The sequence below is a fragment of the Rhinoderma darwinii genome, unplaced genomic scaffold (genome assembly GCF_050947455.1).
Source record: "Rhinoderma darwinii isolate aRhiDar2 unplaced genomic scaffold, aRhiDar2.hap1 Scaffold_973, whole genome shotgun sequence".
NCBI lineage: Eukaryota > Metazoa > Chordata > Amphibia > Anura > Rhinodermatidae > Rhinoderma > Rhinoderma darwinii.
This window is the reverse complement of record NW_027464548.1, coordinates 104,486-126,695: the sequence shown is the minus strand read 5'-3', so window position 1 is coordinate 126,695 and position 22,210 is coordinate 104,486. Positions and strand designations below refer to the sequence as shown.

The 22,210-nt window shown below is 47.6% G+C and overlaps 15 non-coding genes across 15 annotated transcripts; all 15 read left to right on the top strand.

Moving 5' to 3' along the window:
• Positions 1-73: 73 nt before the first annotated feature.
• On the top strand, positions 74-264 carry LOC142734294 (U2 spliceosomal RNA). The gene has a single exon (XR_012880279.1). It is a non-coding gene; the product is annotated as a U2 spliceosomal RNA (small nuclear RNA).
• A 1,269-nt stretch (positions 265-1,533) lies between these two features.
• Positions 1,534-1,724, top strand: LOC142734293 (U2 spliceosomal RNA). Its single transcript, XR_012880278.1, has one exon. It is a non-coding gene; the product is annotated as a U2 spliceosomal RNA (small nuclear RNA).
• A 1,304-nt stretch (positions 1,725-3,028) lies between these two features.
• LOC142734292 (U2 spliceosomal RNA) lies at positions 3,029-3,219 on the top strand. Its single transcript, XR_012880277.1, has one exon. It is a non-coding gene; the product is annotated as a U2 spliceosomal RNA (small nuclear RNA).
• A 1,300-nt stretch (positions 3,220-4,519) lies between these two features.
• Positions 4,520-4,710, top strand: LOC142734291 (U2 spliceosomal RNA). The gene has a single exon (XR_012880276.1). It is a non-coding gene; the product is annotated as a U2 spliceosomal RNA (small nuclear RNA).
• Positions 4,711-5,998: 1,288 nt separating this feature from the next.
• On the top strand, positions 5,999-6,188 carry LOC142734303 (U2 spliceosomal RNA). Its single transcript, XR_012880287.1, has one exon. It is a non-coding gene; the product is annotated as a U2 spliceosomal RNA (small nuclear RNA).
• Positions 6,189-7,461: 1,273 nt separating this feature from the next.
• On the top strand, positions 7,462-7,652 carry LOC142734290 (U2 spliceosomal RNA). Its single transcript, XR_012880275.1, has one exon. It is a non-coding gene; the product is annotated as a U2 spliceosomal RNA (small nuclear RNA).
• A 1,288-nt stretch (positions 7,653-8,940) lies between these two features.
• LOC142734289 (U2 spliceosomal RNA) lies at positions 8,941-9,131 on the top strand. The gene has a single exon (XR_012880274.1). It is a non-coding gene; the product is annotated as a U2 spliceosomal RNA (small nuclear RNA).
• A 1,300-nt stretch (positions 9,132-10,431) lies between these two features.
• LOC142734301 (U2 spliceosomal RNA) lies at positions 10,432-10,626 on the top strand. Its single transcript, XR_012880285.1, has one exon. It is a non-coding gene; the product is annotated as a U2 spliceosomal RNA (small nuclear RNA).
• Positions 10,627-11,926: 1,300 nt separating this feature from the next.
• Positions 11,927-12,117, top strand: LOC142734288 (U2 spliceosomal RNA). Its single transcript, XR_012880273.1, has one exon. It is a non-coding gene; the product is annotated as a U2 spliceosomal RNA (small nuclear RNA).
• A 1,292-nt stretch (positions 12,118-13,409) lies between these two features.
• On the top strand, positions 13,410-13,600 carry LOC142734287 (U2 spliceosomal RNA). The gene has a single exon (XR_012880272.1). It is a non-coding gene; the product is annotated as a U2 spliceosomal RNA (small nuclear RNA).
• Positions 13,601-14,900: 1,300 nt separating this feature from the next.
• Positions 14,901-15,091, top strand: LOC142734285 (U2 spliceosomal RNA). Its single transcript, XR_012880270.1, has one exon. It is a non-coding gene; the product is annotated as a U2 spliceosomal RNA (small nuclear RNA).
• A 1,292-nt stretch (positions 15,092-16,383) lies between these two features.
• Positions 16,384-16,574, top strand: LOC142734283 (U2 spliceosomal RNA). Its single transcript, XR_012880269.1, has one exon. It is a non-coding gene; the product is annotated as a U2 spliceosomal RNA (small nuclear RNA).
• Positions 16,575-17,866: 1,292 nt separating this feature from the next.
• Positions 17,867-18,062, top strand: LOC142734302 (U2 spliceosomal RNA). Its single transcript, XR_012880286.1, has one exon. It is a non-coding gene; the product is annotated as a U2 spliceosomal RNA (small nuclear RNA).
• Positions 18,063-19,329: 1,267 nt separating this feature from the next.
• LOC142734282 (U2 spliceosomal RNA) lies at positions 19,330-19,520 on the top strand. Its single transcript, XR_012880268.1, has one exon. It is a non-coding gene; the product is annotated as a U2 spliceosomal RNA (small nuclear RNA).
• Positions 19,521-20,805: 1,285 nt separating this feature from the next.
• On the top strand, positions 20,806-20,996 carry LOC142734281 (U2 spliceosomal RNA). Its single transcript, XR_012880267.1, has one exon. It is a non-coding gene; the product is annotated as a U2 spliceosomal RNA (small nuclear RNA).
• The last annotated feature ends 1,214 nt before the right edge of the window (positions 20,997-22,210 follow it).

The following is a 22,210-nucleotide window of genomic DNA, read 5'->3' as shown; positions in this document are numbered from 1 at the left end:
AGTAGGCTGAATCGCTGCAAGGGCTGAACAGCAGTATCGGGCAGGCTCGGGCAACGCGCGGCCCGTTAGGGTTATCGCTTCTCGGCCTTTTGGCTAAGATCAAGTGTAGTATCTGTTCTTATCAGTTTAATATCTGATACGTCCCCTATCTGGGGACCATATATTAAATGGATTTTTAGAACAGGGAGATGGAAATAGAGCTTGCTCTGTCCACTCCACGCATTGACCTGGTATTGCAGTATTTCCAGGACCGGTGCACCCTTTCCTTATGTGTTGACTAAAAGCAGATTCCAAAAGTGTTTTTTGTCTTTGCTATTGTTTCTGTCTTTCTGAAGGGATCTCCCCTTTTAATCCCATTATTTCAACACCTGTTGGACAATGCATGAGTGATAATGAGCTCATTGATTAAATGCAATTAATGAATAGATTGCCACCTCTTGTTGTGTGTCGTCTGTGTTTCTGTGTTTCCGGCATTTCACATTGGAACACCTCATTCACCTTCCTTGTCTTCTCTCCGCCCTCCCTTTTAGGTAAGTTAAAGAGCTGCACCTGAGCCAGCCACTGATTGATTGATTGATTGATTGATTGATTGATTGATTGATTGATTGATTGATTGATTGATGCAGCACAACAGTCAAATAGTGGAGTGGAGTAGGGGAACAGCAAACAGCCAATAAAGCAGCCCGCCCGCTCGCCTGCCCGCCACAATGGACCTACCTGTGTACACTAGATGGATGTGATGGAATGTACTGTCGTCCCTACATTTCAAGAAGAAGTAAGAATTGCAGTTGCAACAAAGCCTTGCTTGCCTACAAAGAGAGCAGCAATTTGGATTTGTTACTATGTTACCTAGAAGAATAACAAACTGTGCAAGGATGGAGGTTGTAGGAGCAAGGAGAAGTTGTCTGTAAAGTTGGTGGATGCCTATTTTCCATTTTGCAGTCCCTTGTCTCCCTCTTGTGGCCTCCTGGAGGCAACTAGCTGTGCAAAAAAAAGACAGCCTGGCGGCCGGCTGTTGCAGTGTTGCCCTCTCAGGCAACACTGAGTGACTGACTGAGCCTCACCGTCTTATATAAAGTTCAGACGGAACTTTGCACGTGTCATAGTGGAGCCCTCAGGATTCCAGAGCCAGCTTTCTGACATCATAATGGGGCCTCAGAGATAAAAGCCTGGGCCCAGGCAGTGTTGGTCAGTGCTGCTCAGCAGGCAGCACTGGACTGGACTGGATTACAGCTGATACAAGGTGTGAAGGAACAAGGGGTGGCTGTGGGCATGCACTTGCTGCCGCTGCCAGTGTTTATCTGCATGGCAGCAGGGCATTTGGGCGTTGCCAGGAAGGCGTTTTTATGTAGATTCCTCCTCTTTCAGCACTGCATTGTGGTGCAAGCAAAAGAAGCAAATCCTGTCTGGCTTCTAGCTGTGAGTGTGTGAGCCTGCAGGGCCCCATGGAATTGCCTAGAAGTAGGCTGAATCGCTGCAAGGGCTGAACAGCAGTATCGGGCAGGCTCGGGCAACGCGCGGCCCGTTCGGGTTATCGCTTCTCGGCCTTTTGGCTAAGATCAAGTGTAGTATCTGTTCTTATCAGTTTAATATCTGATACGTCCCCTATCTGGGGACCATATATTAAATGGATTTTTAGAACAGGGAGATGGAAATAGAGCTTGCTCTGTCCACTCCACGCATTGACCTGGTATTGCAGTATTTCCAGGACCGGTGCACCCTTTCCTTATGTGTTGACTAAAAGCAGATTCCAAAAGTGTTTTTTGTCTTTGCTATTGTTTCTGTCTTTCTGAAGGGATCTCCCCTTTTAATCCCATTATTTCAACACCTGTTGGACAATGCATGAGTGATAATGAGCTCATTGATTAAATGCAATTAATGAATAGATTGCCACCTCTTGTTGTGTGTCGTCTGTGTTTCTGTGTTTCCGGCATTTCACATTGGAACACCTCATTCACCTTCCTTGTCTTCTCTCCGCCCTCCCTTTTAGGTAAGTTAAAGAGCTGCACCTGAGCCAGCCACTGATTGATTGATTGATTGATTGATTGATTGATTGATTGATTGATTGATTGATTGATTGATTGATTGATGCAGCACAACAGTCAAATAGTGGAGTGGAGTAGGGGAACAGCAAACAGCCAATAAAGCAGCCCGCCCGCTCGCCTGCCCGCCACAATGGACCTACCTGTGTACACTAGATGGATGTGATGGAATGTACTGTCGTCCCTACATTTCAAGAAGAAGTAAGAATTGCAGTTGCAACAAAGCCTTGCTTGCCTACAAAGAGAGCAGCAATTTGGATTTGTTACTATGTTACCTAGAAGAATAACAAACTGTGCAAGGATGGAGGTTGTAGGAGCAAGGAGAAGTTGTCTGTAAAGTTGGTGGATGCCTATTTTCCATTTTGCAGTCCCTTGTCTCCCTCTTGTGGCCTCCTGGAGGCAACTAGCTGTGCAAAAAAAAGACAGCCTGGCGGCCGGCTGTTGCAGTGTTGCCCTCTCAGGCAACACTGAGTGACTGACTGAGCCTCACCGTCTTATATAAAGTTCAGACGGAACTTTGCACGTGTCATAGTGGAGCCCTCAGGATTCCAGAGCCAGCTTTCTGACATCATAATGGGGCCTCAGAGATAAAAGCCTGGGCCCAGGCAGTGTTGGTCAGTGCTGCTCAGCAGGCAGCACTGGACTGGACTGGATTACAGCTGATACAAGGTGTGAAGGAACAAGGGGTGGCTGTGGGCATGCACTTGCTGCCGCTGCCAGTGTTTATCTGCATGGCAGCAGGGCATTTGGGCGTTGCCAGGAAGGCGTTTTTATGTAGATTCCTCCTCTTTCAGCACTGCATTGTGGTGCAAGCAAAAGAAGCAAATCCTGTCTGGCTTCCTCTCCGGCCTTTATTCACCTCCCGTGTAGCTGTGAGTGTGTGAGCCTGCAGGGCCCCATGGAATTGCCTAGAAGTAGGCTGAATCGCTGCAAGGGCTGAACAGCAGTATCGGGCAGGCTCGGGCAACGCGCGGCCCGTTCGGGTTATCGCTTCTCGGCCTTTTGGCTAAGATCAAGTGTAGTATCTGTTCTTATCAGTTTAATATCTGATACGTCCCCTATCTGGGGACCATATATTAAATGGATTTTTAGAACAGGGAGATGGAAATAGAGCTTGCTCTGTCCACTCCACGCATTGACCTGGTATTGCAGTATTTCCAGGACCGGTGCACCCTTTCCTTATGTGTTGACTAAAAGCAGATTCCAAAAGTGTTTTTTGTCTTTGCTATTGTTTCTGTCTTTCTGAAGGGATCTCCCCTTTTAATCCCATTATTTCAACACCTGTTGGACAATGCATGAGTGATAATGAGCTCATTGATTAAATGCAATTAATGAATAGATTGCCACCTCTTGTTGTGTGTCGTCTGTGTTTCTGTGTTTCCGGCATTTCACATTGGAACACCTCATTCACCTTCCTTGTCTTCTCTCCGCCCTCCCTTTTAGGTAAGTTAAAGAGCTGCACCTGAGCCAGCCACTGATTGATTGATTGATTGATTGATTGATTGATTGATTGATTGATTGATTGATTGATTGATTGATGCAGCACAACAGTCAAATAGTGGAGTGGAGTAGGGGAACAGCAAACAGCCAATAAAGCAGCCCGCCCGCTCGCCTGCCCGCCACAATGGACCTACCTGTGTACACTAGATGGATGTGATGGAATGTACTGTCGTCCCTACATTTCAAGAAGAAGTAAGAATTGCAGTTGCAACAAAGCCTTGCTTGCCTACAAAGAGAGCAGCAATTTGGATTTGTTACTATGTTACCTAGAAGAATAACAAACTGTGCAAGGATGGAGGTTGTAGGAGCAAGGAGAAGTTGTCTGTAAAGTTGGTGGATGCCTATTTTCCATTTTGCAGTCCCTTGTCTCCCTCTTGTGGCCTCCTGGAGGCAACTAGCTGTGCAAAAAAAAGACAGCCTGGCGGCCGGCTGTTGCAGTGTTGCCCTCTCAGGCAACACTGAGTGACTGACTGAGCCTCACCGTCTTATATAAAGTTCAGACGGAACTTTGCACGTGTCATAGTGGAGCCCTCAGGATTCCAGAGCCAGCTTTCTGACATCATAATGGGGCCTCAGAGATAAAAGCCTGGGCCCAGGCAGTGTTGGTCAGTGCTGCTCAGCAGGCAGCACTGGACTGGACTGGATTACAGCTGATACAAGGTGTGAAGGAACAAGGGGTGGCTGTGGGCATGCACTTGCTGCCGCTGCCAGTGTTTATCTGCATGGCAGCAGGGCATTTGGGCGTTGCCAGGAAGGCGTTTTTATGTAGATTCCTCCTCTTTCAGCACTGCATTGTGGTGCAAGCAAAAGAAGCAAATCCTGTCTGGCTTCCTCTCCGGCCTTTATTCACCTCCCGTGTAGCTGTGAGTGTGTGAGCCTGCAGGGCCCCATGGAATTGCCTAGAAGTAGGCTGAATCGCTGCAAGGGCTGAACAGCAGTATCGGGCAGGCTCGGGCAACGCGCGGCCCGTTCGGGTTATCGCTTCTCGGCCTTTTGGCTAAGATCAAGTGTAGTATCTGTTCTTATCAGTTTAATATCTGATACGTCCCCTATCTGGGGACCATATATTAAATGGATTTTTAGAACAGGGAGATGGAAATAGAGCTTGCTCTGTCCACTCCACGCATTGACCTGGTATTGCAGTATTTCCAGGACCGGTGCACCCTTTCCTTATGTGTTGACTAAAAGCAGATTCCAAAAGTGTTTTTTGTCTTTGCTATTGTTTCTGTCTTTCTGAAGGGATCTCCCCTTTCAATCCCATTATTTCAACACCTGTTGGACAATGCATGAGTGATAATGAGCTCATTGATTAAATGCAATTAATGAATAGATTGCCACCTCTTGTTGTGTGTCGTCTGTGTTTCTGTGTTTCCGGCATTTCACATTGGAACACCTCATTCACCTTCCTTGTCTTCTCTCCGCCCTCCCTTTTAGGTAAGTTAAAGAGCTGCACCTGAGCCAGCCACTGATTGATTGATTGATTGATTGATTGATTGATTGATTGATTGATTGATTGATGCAGCACAACAGTCAAATAGTGGAGTGGAGTAGGGGAACAGCAAACAGCCAATAAAGCAGCCCGCCCGCTCGCCTGCCCGCCACAATGGACCTACCTGTGTACACTAGATGGATGTGATGGAATGTACTGTCGTCCCTACATTTCAAGAAGAAGTAAGAATTGCAGTTGCAACAAAGCCTTGCTTGCCTACAAAGAGAGCAGCAATTTGGATTTGTTACTATGTTACCTAGAAGAATAACAAACTGTGCAAGGATGGAGGTTGTAGGAGCAAGGAGAAGTTGTCTGTAAAGTTGGTGGATGCCTATTTTCCATTTTGCAGTCCCTTGTCTCCCTCTTGTGGCCTCCTGGAGGCAACTAGCTGTGCAAAAAAAAGACAGCCTGGCGGCCGGCTGTTGCAGTGTTGCCCTCTCAGGCAACACTGAGTGACTGACTGAGCCTCACCGTCTTATATAAAGTTCAGACGGAACTTTGCACGTGTCATAGTGGAGCCCTCAGGATTCCAGAGCCAGCTTTCTGACATCATAATGGGGCCTCAGAGATAAAAGCCTGGGCCCAGGCAGTGTTGGTCAGTGCTGCTCAGCAGGCAGCACTGGACTGGACTGGATTACAGCTGATACAAGGTGTGAAGGAACAAGGGGTGGCTGTGGGCATGCACTTGCTGCCGCTGCCAGTGTTTATCTGCATGGCAGCAGGGCATTTGGGCGTTGCCAGGAAGGCGTTTTTATGTAGATTCCTCCTCTTTCAGCACTGCATTGTGGTGCAAGCAAAAGAAGCAAATCCTGTCTGGCTTCCTCTCCGGCCTTTATTCACCTCCCGTGTAGCTGTGAGTGTGTGAGCCTGCAGGGCCCCATGGAATTGCCTAGAAGTAGGCTGAATCGCTGCAAGGGCTGAACAGCAGTATCGGGCAGGCTCGGGCAACGCGCGGCCCGTTCGGGTTATCGCTTCTCGGCCTTTTGGCTAAGATCAAGTGTAGTATCTGTTCTTATCAGTTTAATATCTGATACGTCCCCTATCTGGGGACCATATATTAAATGGATTTTTAGAACAGGGAGATGGAAATAGAGCTTGCTCTGTCCACTCCACGCATTGACCTGGTATTGCATGCACCCTTTCCTTATGTGTTGACTAAAAGCAGATTCCAAAAGTGTTTTTTGTCTTTGCTATTGTTTCTGTCTTTCTGAAGGGATCTCCCCTTTTAATCCCATTATTTCAACACCTGTTGGACAATGCATGAGTGATAATGAGCTCATTGATTAAATGCAATTAATGAATAGATTGCCACCTCTTGTTGTGTGTCGTCTGTGTTTCTGTGTTTCCGGCATTTCACATTGGAACACCTCATTCACCTTCCTTGTCTTCTCTCCGCCCTCCCTTTTAGGTAAGTTAAAGAGCTGCACCTGAGCCAGCCACTGATTGATTGATTGATTGATTGATTGATTGATTGATTGATTGATTGATTGATGCAGCACAACAGTCAAATAGTGGAGTGGAGTAGGGGAACAGCAAACAGCCAATAAAGCAGCCCGCCCGCTCGCCTGCCCGCCACAATGGACCTACCTGTGTACACTAGATGGATGTGATGGAATGTACTGTCGTCCCTACATTTCAAGAAGAAGTAAGAATTGCAGTTGCAACAAAGCCTTGCTTGCCTACAAAGAGAGCAGCAATTTGGATTTGTTACTATGTTACCTAGAAGAATAACAAACTGTGCAAGGATGGAGGTTGTAGGAGCAAGGAGAAGTTGTCTGTAAAGTTGGTGGATGCCTATTTTCCATTTTGCAGTCCCTTGTCTCCCTCTTGTGGCCTCCTGGAGGCAACTAGCTGTGCAAAAAAAAGACAGCCTGGCGGCCGGCTGTTGCAGTGTTGCCCTCTCAGGCAACACTGAGTGACTGACTGAGCCTCACCGTCTTATATAAAGTTCAGACGGAACTTTGCACGTGTCATAGTGGAGCCCTCAGGATTCCAGAGCCAGCTTTCTGACATCATAATGGGGCCTCAGAGATAAAAGCCTGGGCCCAGGCAGTGTTGGTCAGTGCTGCTCAGCAGGCAGCACTGGACTGGACTGGATTACAGCTGATACAAGGTGTGAAGGAACAAGGGGTAGCTGTGGGCATGCACTTGCTGCCGCTGCCAGTGTTTATCTGCATGGCAGCAGGGCATTTGGGCGTTGCCAGGAAGGCGTTTTTATGTAGATTCCTCCTCTTTCAGCACTGCATTGTGGTGCAAGCAAAAGAAGCAAATCCTGTCTGGCTTCCTCTCCGGCCTTTATTCACCTCCCGTGTAGCTGTGAGTGTGTGAGCCTGCAGGGCCCCATGGAATTGCCTAGAAGTAGGCTGAATCGCTGCAAGGGCTGAACAGCAGTATCGGGCAGGCTCGGGCAACGCGCGGCCCGTTCGGGTTATCGCTTCTCGGCCTTTTGGCTAAGATCAAGTGTAGTATCTGTTCTTATCAGTTTAATATCTGATACGTCCCCTATCTGGGGACCATATATTAAATGGATTTTTAGAACAGGGAGATGGAAATAGAGCTTGCTCTGTCCACTCCACGCATTGACCTGGTATTGCAGTATTTCCAGGACCGGTGCACCCTTTCCTTATGTGTTGACTAAAAGCAGATTCCAAAAGTGTTTTTTGTCTTTGCTATTGTTTCTGTCTTTCTGAAGGGATCTCCCCTTTTAATCCCATTATTTCAACACCTGTTGGACAATGCATGAGTGATAATGAGCTCATTGATTAAATGCAATTAATGAATAGATTGCCACCTCTTGTTGTGTGTCGTCTGTGTTTCTGTGTTTCCGGCATTTCACATTGGAACACCTCATTCACCTTCCTTGTCTTCTCTCCGCCCTCCCTTTTAGGTAAGTTAAAGAGCTGCACCTGAGCCAGCCACTGATTGATTGATTGATTGATTGATTGATTGATTGATTGATTGATTGATTGATGCAGCACAACAGTCAAATAGTGGAGTGGAGTAGGGGAACAGCAAACAGCCAATAAAGCAGCCCGCCCGCTCGCCTGCCCGCCACAATGGACCTACCTGTGTACACTAGATGGATGTGATGGAATGTACTGTCGTCCCTACATTTCAAGAAGAAGTAAGAATTGCAGTTGCAACAAAGCCTTGCTTGCCTACAAAGAGAGCAGCAATTTGGATTTGTTACTATGTTACCTAGAAGAATAACAAACTGTGCAAGGATGGAGGTTGTAGGAGCAAGGAGAAGTTGTCTGTAAAGTTGGTGGATGCCTATTTTCCATTTTGCAGTCCCTTGTCTCCCTCTTGTGGCCTCCTGGAGGCAACTAGCTGTGCAAAAAAAAGACAGCCTGGCGGCCGGCTGTTGCAGTGTTGCCCTCTCAGGCAACACTGAGTGACTGACTGAGCCTCACCGTCTTATATAAAGTTCAGACGGAACTTTGCACGTGTCATAGTGGAGCCCTCAGGATTCCAGAGCCAGCTTTCTGACATCATAATGGGGCCTCAGAGATAAAAGCCTGGGCCCAGGCAGTGTTGGTCAGTGCTGCTCAGCAGGCAGCACTGGACTGGACTGGATTACAGCTGATACAAGGTGTGAAGGAACAAGGGGTGGCTGTGGGCATGCACTTGCTGCCGCTGCCAGTGTTTATCTGCATGGCAGCAGGGCATTTGGGCGTTGCCAGGAAGGCGTTTTTATGTAGATTCCTCCTCTTTCAGCACTGCATTGTGGTGCAAGCAAAAGAAGCAAATCCTGTCTGGCTTCCTCTCCGGCCTTTATTCACCTCCCGTGTAGCTGTGAGTGTGTGAGCCTGCAGGGCCCCATGGAATTGCCTAGAAGTAGGCTGAATCGCTGCAAGGGCTGAACAGCAGTATCGGGCAGGCTCGGGCAACGCGCGGCCCGTTCGGGTTATCGCTTCTCGGCCTTTTGGCTAAGATCAAGTGTAGTATCTGTTCTTATCAGTTTAATATCTGATACGTCCCCTATCTGGGGACCATATATTAAATGGATTTTTAGAACAGGGAGATGGAAATAGAGCTTGCTCTGTCCACTCCACGCATTGACCTGGTATTGCAGTATTTCCAGGACCGGTGCACCCTTTCCTTATGTGTTGACTAAAAGCAGATTCCAAAAGTGTTTTTTGTCTTTGCTATTGTTTCTGTCTTTCTGAAGGGATCTCCCCTTTTAATCCCATTATTTCAACACCTGTTGGACAATGCATGAGTGATAATGAGCTCATTGATTAAATGCAATTAATGAATAGATTGCCACCTCTTGTTGTGTGTCGTCTGTGTTTCTGTGTTTCCGGCATTTCACATTGGAACACCTCATTCACCTTCCTTGTCTTCTCTCCGCCCTCCCTTTTAGGTAAGTTAAAGAGCTGCACCTGAGCCAGCCACTGATTGATTGATTGATTGATTGATTGATTGATTGATTGATTGATTGATTGATTGATTGATTGATGCAGCACAACAGTCAAATAGTGGAGTGGAGTAGGGGAACAGCAAACAGCCAATAAAGCAGCCCGCCCGCTCGCCTGCCCGCCACAATGGACCTACCTGTGTACACTAGATGGATGTGATGGAATGTACTGTCGTCCCTACATTTCAAGAAGAAGTAAGAATTGCAGTTGCAACAAAGCCTTGCTTGCCTACAAAGAGAGCAGCAATTTGGATTTGTTACTATGTTACCTAGAAGAATAACAAACTGTGCAAGGATGGAGGTTGTAGGAGCAAGGAGAAGTTGTCTGTAAAGTTGGTGGATGCCTATTTTCCATTTTGCAGTCCCTTGTCTCCCTCTTGTGGCCTCCTGGAGGCAACTAGCTGTGCAAAAAAAAGACAGCCTGGCGGCCGGCTGTTGCAGTGTTGCCCTCTCAGGCAACACTGAGTGACTGACTGAGCCTCACCGTCTTATATAAAGTTCAGACGGAACTTTGCACGTGTCATAGTGGAGCCCTCAGGATTCCAGAGCCAGCTTTCTGACATCATAATGGGGCCTCAGAGATAAAAGCCTGGGCCCAGGCAGTGTTGGTCAGTGCTGCTCAGCAGGCAGCACTGGACTGGACTGGATTACAGCTGATACAAGGTGTGAAGGAACAAGGGGTGGCTGTGGGCATGCACTTGCTGCCGCTGCCAGTGTTTATCTGCATGGCAGCAGGGCATTTGGGCGTTGCCAGGAAGGCGTTTTTATGTAGATTCCTCCTCTTTCAGCACTGCATTGTGGTGCAAGCAAAAGAAGCAAATCCTGTCTGGCTTCCTCTCCGGCCTTTATTCACCTCCCGTGTAGCTGTGAGTGTGTGAGCCTGCAGGGCCCCATGGAATTGCCTAGAAGTAGGCTGAATCGCTGCAAGGGCTGAACAGCAGTATCGGGCAGGCTCGGGCAACGCGCGGCCCGTTCGGGTTATCGCTTCTCGGCCTTTTGGCTAAGATCAAGTGTAGTATCTATCTGTTCTTATCAGTTTAATATCTGATACGTCCCCTATCTGGGGACCATATATTAAATGGATTTTTAGAACAGGGAGATGGAAATAGAGCTTGCTCTGTCCACTCCACGCATTGACCTGGTATTGCAGTATTTCCAGGACCGGTGCACCCTTTCCTTATGTGTTGACTAAAAGCAGATTCCAAAAGTGTTTTTTGTCTTTGCTATTGTTTCTGTCTTTCTGAAGGGATCTCCCCTTTTAATCCCATTATTTCAACACCTGTTGGACAATGCATGAGTGATAATGAGCTCATTGATTAAATGCAATTAATGAATAGATTGCCACCTCTTGTTGTGTGTCGTCTGTGTTTCTGTGTTTCCGGCATTTCACATTGGAACACCTCATTCACCTTCCTTGTCTTCTCTCCGCCCTCCCTTTTAGGTAAGTTAAAGAGCTGCACCTGAGCCAGCCACTGATTGATTGATTGATTGATTGATTGATTGATTGATTGATTGATTGATTGATTGATTGATTGATGCAGCACAACAGTCAAATAGTGGAGTGGAGTAGGGGAACAGCAAACAGCCAATAAAGCAGCCCGCCCGCTCGCCTGCCCGCCACAATGGACCTACCTGTGTACACTAGATGGATGTGATGGAATGTACTGTCGTCCCTACATTTCAAGAAGAAGTAAGAATTGCAGTTGCAACAAAGCCTTGCTTGCCTACAAAGAGAGCAGCAATTTGGATTTGTTACTATGTTACCTAGAAGAATAACAAACTGTGCAAGGATGGAGGTTGTAGGAGCAAGGAGAAGTTGTCTGTAAAGTTGGTGGATGCCTATTTTCCATTTTGCAGTCCCTTGTCTCCCTCTTGTGGCCTCCTGGAGGCAACTAGCTGTGCAAAAAAAAGACAGCCTGGCGGCCGGCTGTTGCAGTGTTGCCCTCTCAGGCAACACTGAGTGACTGACTGAGCCTCACCGTCTTATATAAAGTTCAGACGGAACTTTGCACGTGTCATAGTGGAGCCCTCAGGATTCCAGAGCCAGCTTTCTGACATCATAATGGGGCCTCAGAGATAAAAGCCTGGGCCCAGGCAGTGTTGGTCAGTGCTGCTCAGCAGGCAGCACTGGACTGGACTGGATTACAGCTGATACAAGGTGTGAAGGAACAAGGGGTGGCTGTGGGCATGCACTTGCTGCCGCTGCCAGTGTTTATCTGCATGGCAGCAGGGCATTTGGGCGTTGCCAGGAAGGCGTTTTTATGTAGATTCCTCCTCTTTCAGCACTGCATTGTGGTGCAAGCAAAAGAAGCAAATCCTGTCTGGCTTCCTCTCCGGCCTTTATTCACCTCCCGTGTAGCTGTGAGTGTGTGAGCCTGCAGGGCCCCATGGAATTGCCTAGAAGTAGGCTGAATCGCTGCAAGGGCTGAACAGCAGTATCGGGCAGGCTCGGGCAACGCGCGGCCTGTTCGGGTTATCGCTTCTCGGCCTTTTGGCTAAGATCAAGTGTAGTATCTGTTCTTATCAGTTTAATATCTGATACGTCCCCTATCTGGGGACCATATATTAAATGGATTTTTAGAACAGGGAGATGGAAATAGAGCTTGCTCTGTCCACTCCACGCATTGACCTGGTATTGCAGTATTTCCAGGACCGGTGCACCCTTTCCTTATGTGTTGACTAAAAGCAGATTCCAAAAGTGTTTTTTGTCTTTGCTATTGTTTCTGTCTTTCTGAAGGGATCTCCCCTTTTAATCCCATTATTTCAACACCTGTTGGACAATGCATGAGTGATAATGAGCTCATTGATTAAATGCAATTAATGAATAGATTGCCACCTCTTGTTGTGTGTCGTCTGTGTTTCTGTGTTTCCGGCATTTCACATTGGAACACCTCATTCACCTTCCTTGTCTTCTCTCCGCCCTCCCTTTTAGGTAAGTTAAAGAGCTGCACCTGAGCCAGCCACTGATTGATTGATTGATTGATTGATTGATTGATTGATTGATTGATTGATTGATTGATGCAGCACAACAGTCAAATAGTGGAGTGGAGTAGGGGAACAGCAAACAGCCAATAAAGCAGCCCGCCCGCTCGCCTGCACGCCACAATGGACCTACCTGTGTACACTAGATGGATGTGATGGAATGTACTGTCGTCCCTACATTTCAAGAAGAAGTAAGAATTGCAGTTGCAACAAAGCCTTGCTTGCCTACAAAGAGAGCAGCAATTTGGATTTGTTACTATGTTACCTAGAAGAATAACAAACTGTGCAAGGATGGAGGTTGTAGGAGCAAGGAGAAGTTGTCTGTAAAGTTGGTGGATGCCTATTTTCCATTTTGCAGTCCCTTGTCTCCCTCTTGTGGCCTCCTGGAGGCAACTAGCTGTGCAAAAAAAAGACAGCCTGGCGGCCGGCTGTTGCAGTGTTGCCCTCTCAGGCAACACTGAGTGACTGACTGAGCCTCACCGTCTTATATAAAGTTCAGACGGAACTTTGCACGTGTCATAGTGGAGCCCTCAGGATTCCAGAGCCAGCTTTCTGACATCATAATGGGGCCTCAGAGATAAAAGCCTGGGCCCAGGCAGTGTTGGTCAGTGCTGCTCAGCAGGCAGCACTGGACTGGACTGGATTACAGCTGATACAAGGTGTGAAGGAACAAGGGGTGGCTGTGGGCATGCACTTGCTGCCGCTGCCAGTGTTTATCTGCATGGCAGCAGGGCATTTGGGCGTTGCCAGGAAGGCGTTTTTATGTAGATTCCTCCTCTTTCAGCACTGCATTGTGGTGCAAGCAAAAGAAGCAAATCCTGTCTGGCTTCCTCTCCGGCCTTTATTCACCTCCCGTGTAGCTGTGAGTGTGTGAGCCTGCAGGGCCCCATGGAATTGCCTAGAAGTAGGCTGAATCGCTGCAAGGGCTGAACAGCAGTATCGGGCAGGCTCGGGCAACGCGCGGCCTGTTCGGGTTATCGCTTCTCGGCCTTTTGGCTAAGATCAAGTGTAGTATCTGTTCTTATCAGTTTAATATCTGATACGTCCCCTATCTGGGGACCATATATTAAATGGATTTTTAGAACAGGGAGATGGAAATAGAGCTTGCTCTGTCCACTCCACGCATTGACCTGGTATTGCAGTATTTCCAGGACCGGTGCACCCTTTCCTTATGTGTTGACTAAAAGCAGATTCCAAAAGTGTTTTTTGTCTTTGCTATTGTTTCTGTCTTTCTGAAGGGATCTCCCCTTTTAATCCCATTATTTCAACACCTGTTGGACAATGCATGAGTGATAATGAGCTCATTGATTAAATGCAATTAATGAATAGATTGCCACCTCTTGTTGTGTGTCGTCTGTGTTTCTGTGTTTCCGGCATTTCACATTGGAACACCTCATTCACCTTCCTTGTCTTCTCTCCGCCCTCCCTTTTAGGTAAGTTAAAGAGCTGCACCTGAGCCAGCCACTGATTGATTGATTGATTGATTGATTGATTGATTGATTGATTGATTGATTGATTGATTGATTGATGCAGCACAACAGTCAAATAGTGGAGTGGAGTAGGGGAACAGCAAACAGCCAATAAAGCAGCCCGCCCGCTCGCCTGCACGCCACAATGGACCTACCTGTGTACACTAGATGGATGTGATGGAATGTACTGTCGTCCCTACATTTCAAGAAGAAGTAAGAATTGCAGTTGCAACAAAGCCTTGCTTGCCTACAAAGAGAGCAGCAATTTGGATTTGTTACTATGTTACCTAGAAGAATAACAAACTGTGCAAGGATGGAGGTTGTAGGAGCAAGGAGAAGTTGTCTGTAAAGTTGGTGGATGCCTATTTTCCATTTTGCAGTCCCTTGTCTCCCTCTTGTGGCCTCCTGGAGGCAACTAGCTGTGCAAAAAAAAGACAGCCTGGCGGCCGGCTGTTGCAGTGTTGCCCTCTCAGGCAACACTGAGTGACTGACTGAGCCTCACCGTCTTATATAAAGTTCAGACGGAACTTTGCACGTGTCATAGTGGAGCCCTCAGGATTCCAGAGCCAGCTTTCTGACATCATAATGGGGCCTCAGAGATAAAAGCCTGGGCCCAGGCAGTGTTGGTCAGTGCTGCTCAGCAGGCAGCACTGGACTGGACTGGATTACAGCTGATACAAGGTGTGAAGGAACAAGGGGTGGCTGTGGGCATGCACTTGCTGCCGCTGCCAGTGTTTATCTGCATGGCAGCAGGGCATTTGGGCGTTGCCAGGAAGGCGTTTTTATGTAGATTCCTCCTCTTTCAGCACTGCATTGTGGTGCAAGCAAAAGAAGCAAATCCTGTCTGGCTTCCTCTCCGGCCTTTATTCACCTCCCGTGTAGCTGTGAGTGTGTGAGCCTGCAGGGCCCCATGGAATTGCCTAGAAGTAGGCTGAATCGCTGCAAGGGCTGAACAGCAGTATCGGGCAGGCTCGGGCAACGCGCGGCCCGTTCGGGTTATCGCTTCTCGGCCTTTTGGCTAAGATCAAGTGTAGTATCTGTTCTTATCAGTTTAATATCTGATACGTCCCCTATCTGGGGACCATATATTAAATGGATTTTTAGAACAGGGAGATGGAAATAGAGCTTGCTCTGTCCACTCCACGCATTGACCTGGTATTGCAGTATTTCCAGGACCGGTGCACCCTTTCCTTATGTGTTGACTAAAAGCAGATTCCAAAAGTGTTTTTTGTCTTTGCTATTGTTTCTGTCTTTCTGAAGGGATCTCCCCTTTTAATCCCATTATTTCAACACCTGTTGGACAATGCATGAGTGATAATGAGCTCATTGATTAAATGCAATTAATGAATAGATTGCCACCTCTTGTTGTGTGTCGTCTGTGTTTCTGTGTTTCCGGCATTTCACATTGGAACACCTCATTCACCTTCCTTGTCTTCTCTCCGCCCTCCCTTTTAGGTAAGTTAAAGAGCTGCACCTGAGCCAGCCACTGATTGATTGATTGATTGATTGATTGATTGATTGATTGATTGATTGATTGATTGATGCAGCACAACAGTCAAATAGTGGAGTGGAGTAGGGGAACAGCAAACAGCCAATAAAGCAGCCCGCCCGCTCGCCTGCCCGCCACAATGGACCTACCTGTGTACACTAGATGGATGTGATGGAATGTACTGTCGTCCCTACATTTCAAGAAGAAGTAAGAATTGCAGTTGCAACAAAGCCTTGCTTGCCTACAAAGAGAGCAGCAATTTGGATTTGTTACTATGTTACCTAGAAGAATAACAAACTGTGCAAGGATGGAGGTTGTAGGAGCAAGGAGAAGTTGTCTGTAAAGTTGGTGGATGCCTATTTTCCATTTTGCAGTCCCTTGTCTCCCTCTTGTGGCCTCCTGGAGGCAACTAGCTGTGCAAAAAAAAGACAGCCTGGCGGCCGGCTGTTGCAGTGTTGCCCTCTCAGGCAACACTGAGTGACTGACTGAGCCTCACCGTCTTATATAAAGTTCAGACGGAACTTTGCACGTGTCATAGTGGAGCCCTCAGGATTCCAGAGCCAGCTTTCTGACATCATAATGGGGCCTCAGAGATAAAAGCCTGGGCCCAGGCAGTGTTGGTCAGTGCTGCTCAGCAGGCAGCACTGGACTGGACTGGATTACAGCTGATACAAGGTGTGAAGGAACAAGGGGTGGCTGTGGGCATGCACTTGCTGCCGCTGCCAGTGTTTATCTGCATGGCAGCAGGGCATTTGGGCGTTGCCAGGAAGGCGTTTTTATGTAGATTCCTCCTCTTTCAGCACTGCATTGTGGTGCAAGCAAAAGAAGCAAATCCTGTCTGGCTTCCTCTCCGGCCTTTATTCACCTCCCGTGTAGCTGTGAGTGTGTGAGCCTGCAGGGCCCCATGGAATTGCCTAGAAGTAGGCTGAATCGCTGCAAGGGCTGAACAGCAGTATCGGGCAGGCTCGGGCAACGCGCGGCCCGTTCGGGTTATCGCTTCTCGGCCTTTTGGCTAAGATCAAGTGTAGTATCTGTTCTTATCAGTTTAATATCTGATACGTCCCCTATCTGGGGACCATATATTAAATGGATTTTTAGAACAGGGAGATGGAAATAGAGCTTGCTCTGTCCACTCCACGCATTGACCTGGTATTGCAGTATTTCCAGGACCGGTGCACCCTTTCCTTATGTGTTGACTAAAAGCAGATTCCAAAAGTGTTTTTTGTCTTTGCTATTGTTTCTGTCTTTCTGAAGGGATCTCTTCTTTTAATCCCATTATTTCAACACCTGTTGGACAATGCATGAGTGATAATGAGCTCATTGATTAAATGCAATTAATGAATAGATTGCCACCTCTTGTTGTGTGTCGTCTGTGTTTCTGTGTTTCCGGCATTTCACATTGGAACACCTCATTCACCTTCCTTGTCTTCTCTCCGCCCTCCCTTTTAGGTAAGTTAAAGAGCTGCACCTGAGCCAGCCACTGATTGATTGATTGATTGATTGATTGATTGATTGATTGATTGATTGATTGATTGATGCAGCACAACAGTCAAATAGTGGAGTGGAGTAGGGGAACAGCAAACAGCCAATAAAGCAGCCCGCCCGCTCGCCTGCCCGCCACAATGGACCTACCTGTGTACACTAGATGGATGTGATGGAATGTACTGTCGTCCCTACATTTCAAGAAGAAGTAAGAATTGCAGTTGCAACAAAGCCTTGCTTGCCTACAAAGAGAGCAGCAATTTGGATTTGTTACTATGTTACCTAGAAGAATAACAAACTGTGCAAGGATGGAGGTTGTAGGAGCAAGGAGAAGTTGTCTGTAAAGTTGGTGGATGCCTATTTTCCATTTTGCAGTCCCTTGTCTCCCTCTTGTGGCCTCCTGGAGGCAACTAGCTGTGCAAAAAAAAGACAGCCTGGCGGCCGGCTGTTGCAGTGTTGCCCTCTCAGGCAACACTGAGTGACTGACTGAGCCTCACCGTCTTATATAAAGTTCAGACGGAACTTTGCACGTGTCATAGTGGAGCCCTCAGGATTCCAGAGCCAGCTTTCTGACATCATAATGGGGCCTCAGAGATAAAAGCCTGGGCCCAGGCAGTGTTGGTCAGTGCTGCTCAGCAGGCAGCACTGGACTGGACTGGATTACAGCTGATACAAGGTGTGAAGGAACAAGGGGTGGCTGTGGGCATGCACTTGCTGCCGCTGCCAGTGTTTATCTGCATGGCAGCAGGGCATTTGGGCGTTGCCAGGAAGGCGTTTTTATGTAGATTCCTCCTCTTTCAGCACTGCATTGTGGTGCAAGCAAAAGAAGCAAATCCTGTCTGGCTTCCTCTCCGGCCTTTATTCACCTCCCGTGTAGCTGTGAGTGTGTGAGCCTGCAGGGCCCCATGGAATTGCCTAGAAGTAGGCTGAATCGCTGCAAGGGCTGAACAGCAGTATCGGGCAGGCTCGGGCAACGCGCGGCCCGTTCGGGTTATCGCTTCTCGGCCTTTTGGCTAAGATCAAGTGTAGTATCTGTTCTTATCAGTTTAATATCTGATACGTCCCCTATCTGGGGACCATATATTAAATGGATTTTTAGAACAGGGAGATGGAAATAGAGCTTGCTCTGTCCACTCCACGCATTGACCTGGTATTGCAGTATTTCCAGGATTGACTAAAAGCAGATTCCAAAAGTGTTTTTTGTCTTTGCTATTGTTTCTGTCTTTCTGAAGGGATCTCCCCTTTTAATCCCATTATTTCAACACCTGTTGGACAATGCATGAGTGATAATGAGCTCATTGATTAAATGCAATTAATGAATAGATTGCCACCTCTTGTTGTGTGTCGTCTGTGTTTCTGTGTTTCCGGCATTTCACATTGGAACACCTCATTCACCTTCCTTGTCTTCTCTCCGCCCTCCCTTTTAGGTAAGTTAAAGAGCTGCACCTGAGCCAGCCACTGATTGATTGATTGATTGATTGATTGATTGATTGATTGATTGATTGATTGATTGATGCAGCACAACAGTCAAATAGTGGAGTGGAGTAGGGGAACAGCAAACAGCCAATAAAGCAGCCCGCCCGCTCGCCTGCCCGCCACAATGGACCTACCTGTGTACACTAGATGGATGTGATGGAATGTACTGTCGTCCCTACATTTCAAGAAGAAGTAAGAATTGCAGTTGCAACAAAGCCTTGCTTGCCTACAAAGAGAGCAGCAATTTGGATTTGTTACTATGTTACCTAGAAGAATAACAAACTGTGCAAGGATGGAGGTTGTAGGAGCAAGGAGAAGTTGTCTGTAAAGTTGGTGGATGCCTATTTTCCATTTTGCAGTCCCTTGTCTCCCTCTTGTGGCCTCCTGGAGGCAACTAGCTGTGCAAAAAAAAGACAGCCTGGCGGCCGGCTGTTGCAGTGTTGCCCTCTCAGGCAACACTGAGTAGTGACTGACTGAGCCTCACCGTCTTATATAAAGTTCAGACGGAACTTTGCACGTGTCATAGTGGAGCCCTCAGGATTCCAGAGCCAGCTTTCTGACATCATAATGGGGCCTCAGAGATAAAAGCCTGGGCCCAGGCAGTGTTGGTCAGTGCTGCTCAGCAGGCAGCACTGGACTGGACTGGATTACAGCTGATACAAGGTGTGAAGGAACAAGGGGTGGCTGTGGGCATGCACTTGCTGCCGCTGCCAGTGTTTATCTGCATGGCAGCAGGGCATTTGGGCGTTGCCAGGAAGGCGTTTTTATGTAGATTCCTCCTCTTTCAGCACTGCATTGTGGTGCAAGCAAAAGAAGCAAATCCTGTCTGGCTTCCTCTCCGGCCTTTATTCACCTCCCGTGTAGCTGTGAGTGTGTGAGCCTGCAGGGCCCCATGGAATTGCCTAGAAGTAGGCTGAATCGCTGCAAGGGCTGAACAGCAGTATCGGGCAGGCTCGGGCAACGCGCGGCCCGTTCGGGTTATCGCTTCTCGGCCTTTTGGCTAAGATCAAGTGTAGTATCTGTTCTTATCAGTTTAATATCTGATACGTCCCCTATCTGGGGACCATATATTAAATGGATTTTTAGAACAGGGAGATGGAAATAGAGCTTGCTCTGTCCACTCCACGCATTGACCTGGTATTGCAGTATTTCCAGGACCGGTGCACCCTTTCCTTATGTGTTGACTAAAAGCAGATTCCAAAAGTGTTTTTTGTCTTTGCTATTGTTTCTGTCTTTCTGAAGGGATCTCCCCTTTTAATCCCATTATTTCAACACCTGTTGGACAATGCATGAGTGATAATGAGCTCATTGATTAAATGCAATTAATGAATAGATTGCCACCTCTTGTTGTGTGTCGTCTGTGTTTCTGTGTTTCCGGCATTTCACATTGGAACACCTCATTCACCTTCCTTGTCTTCTCTCCGCCCTCCCTTTTAGGTAAGTTAAAGAGCTGCACCTGAGCCAGCCACTTGATTGATTGATTGATTGATTGATTGATTGATTGATTGATTGATTGATGCAGCACAACAGTCAAATAGTGGAGTGGAGTAGGGGAACAGCAAACAGCCAATAAAGCAGCCCGCCCGCTCGCCTGCCCGCCACAATGGACCTACCTGTGTACACTAGATGGATGTGATGGAATGTACTGTCGTCCCTACATTTCAAGAAGAAGTAAGAATTGCAGTTGCAACAAAGCCTTGCTTGCCTACAAAGAGAGCAGCAATTTGGATTTGTTACTATGTTACCTAGAAGAATAACAAACTGTGCAAGGATGGAGGTTGTAGGAGCAAGGAGAAGTTGTCTGTAAAGTTGGTGGATGCCTATTTTCCATTTTGCAGTCCCTTGTCTCCCTCTTGTGGCCTCCTGGAGGCAACTAGCTGTGCAAAAAAAAGACAGCCTGGCGGCCGGCTGTTGCAGTGTTGCCCTCTCAGGCAACACTGAGTGACTGACTGAGCCTCACCGTCTTATATAAAGTTCAGACGGAACTTTGCACGTGTCATAGTGGAGCCCTCAGGATTCCAGAGCCAGCTTTCTGACATCATAATGGGGCCTCAGAGATAAAAGCCTGGGCCCAGGCAGTGTTGGTCAGTGCTGCTCAGCAGGCAGCACTGGACTGGACTGGATTACAGCTGATACAAGGTGTGAAGGAACAAGGGGTGGCTGTGGGCATGCACTTGCTGCCGCTGCCAGTGTTTATCTGCACGGCAGCAGGGCTTTTGGGCGTTGCCAGGAAGGCGTTTTTATGTAGATTCCTCCTCTTTCAGCACTGCATTGTGGTGCAAGCAAAAGAAGCAAATCCTGTCTGGCTTCCTCTCCGGCCTTTATTCACCTCCCGTGTAGCTGTGAGTGTGTGAGCCTGCAGGGCCCCATGGAATTGCCTAGAAGTAGGCTGAATCGCTGCAAGGGCTGAACAGCAGTATCGGGCAGGCTCGGGCAACGCGCGGCCCGTTCGGGTTATCGCTTCTCGGCCTTTTGGCTAAGATCAAGTGTAGTATCTGTTCTTATCAGTTTAATATCTGATACGTCCCCTATCTGGGGACCATATATTAAATGGATTTTTAGAACAGGGAGATGGAAATAGAGCTTGCTCTGTCCACTCCACGCATTGACCTGGTATTGCAGTATTTCCAGGACCGGTGCACCCTTTCCTTATGTGTTGACTAAAAGCAGATTCCAAAAGTGTTTTTTGTCTTTGCTATTGTTTCTGTCTTTCTGAAGGGATCTCCCCTTTTAATCCCATTATTTCAACACCTGTTGGACAATGCATGAGTGATAATGAGCTCATTGATTAAATGCAATTAATGAATAGATTGCCACCTCTTGTTGTGTGTCGTCTGTGTTTCTGTGTTTCCGGCATTTCACATTGGAACACCTCATTCACCTTCCTTGTCTTCTCTCCGCCCTCCCTTTTAGGTAAGTTAAAGAGCTGCACCTGAGCCAGCCACTGATTGATTGATTGATTGATTGATTGATTGATTGATTGATTGATTGATTGATTGATTGATGCAGCACAACAGTCAAATAGTGGAGTGGAGTAGGGGAACAGCAAACAGCCAATAAAGCAGCCCGCCCGCTCGCCTGCCCGCCACAATGGACCTACCTGTGTACACTAGATGGATGTGATGGAATGTACTGTCGTCCCTACATTTCAAGAAGAAGTAAGAATTGCAGTTGCAACAAAGCCTTGCTTGCCTACAAAGAGAGCAGCAATTTGGATTTGTTACTATGTTACCTAGAAGAATAACAAACTGTGCAAGGATGGAGGTTGTAGGAGCAAGGAGAAGTTGTCTGTAAAGTTGGTGGATGCCTATTTTCCATTTTGCAGTCCCTTGTCTCCCTCTTGTGGCCTCCTGGAGGCAACTAGCTGTGCAAAAAAAAGACAGCCTGGCGGCCGGCTGTTGCAGTGTTGCCCTCTCAGGCAACACTGAGTGACTGACTGAGCCTCACCGTCTTATATAAAGTTCAGACGGAACTTTGCACGTGTCATAGTGGAGCCCTCAGGATTCCAGAGCCAGCTTTCTGACATCATAATGGGGCCTCAGAGATTTAAGCCTGGGCCCAGGCAGTGTTGGTCAGTGCTGCTCAGCAGGCAGCACTGGACTGGACTGGATTACAGCTGATACAAGGTGTGAAGGAACAAGGGGTGGCTGTGGGCATGCACTTGCTGCCGCTGCCAGTGTTTATCTGCATGGCAGCAGGGCATTTGGGCGTTGCCAGGAAGGCGTTTTTATGTAGATTCCTCCTCTTTCAGCACTGCATTGTGGTGCAAGCAAAAGAAGCAAATCCTGTCTGGCTTCCTCTCCGGCCTTTATTCACCTCCCGTGTAGCTGTGAGTGTGTGAGCCTGCAGGGCCCCATGGAA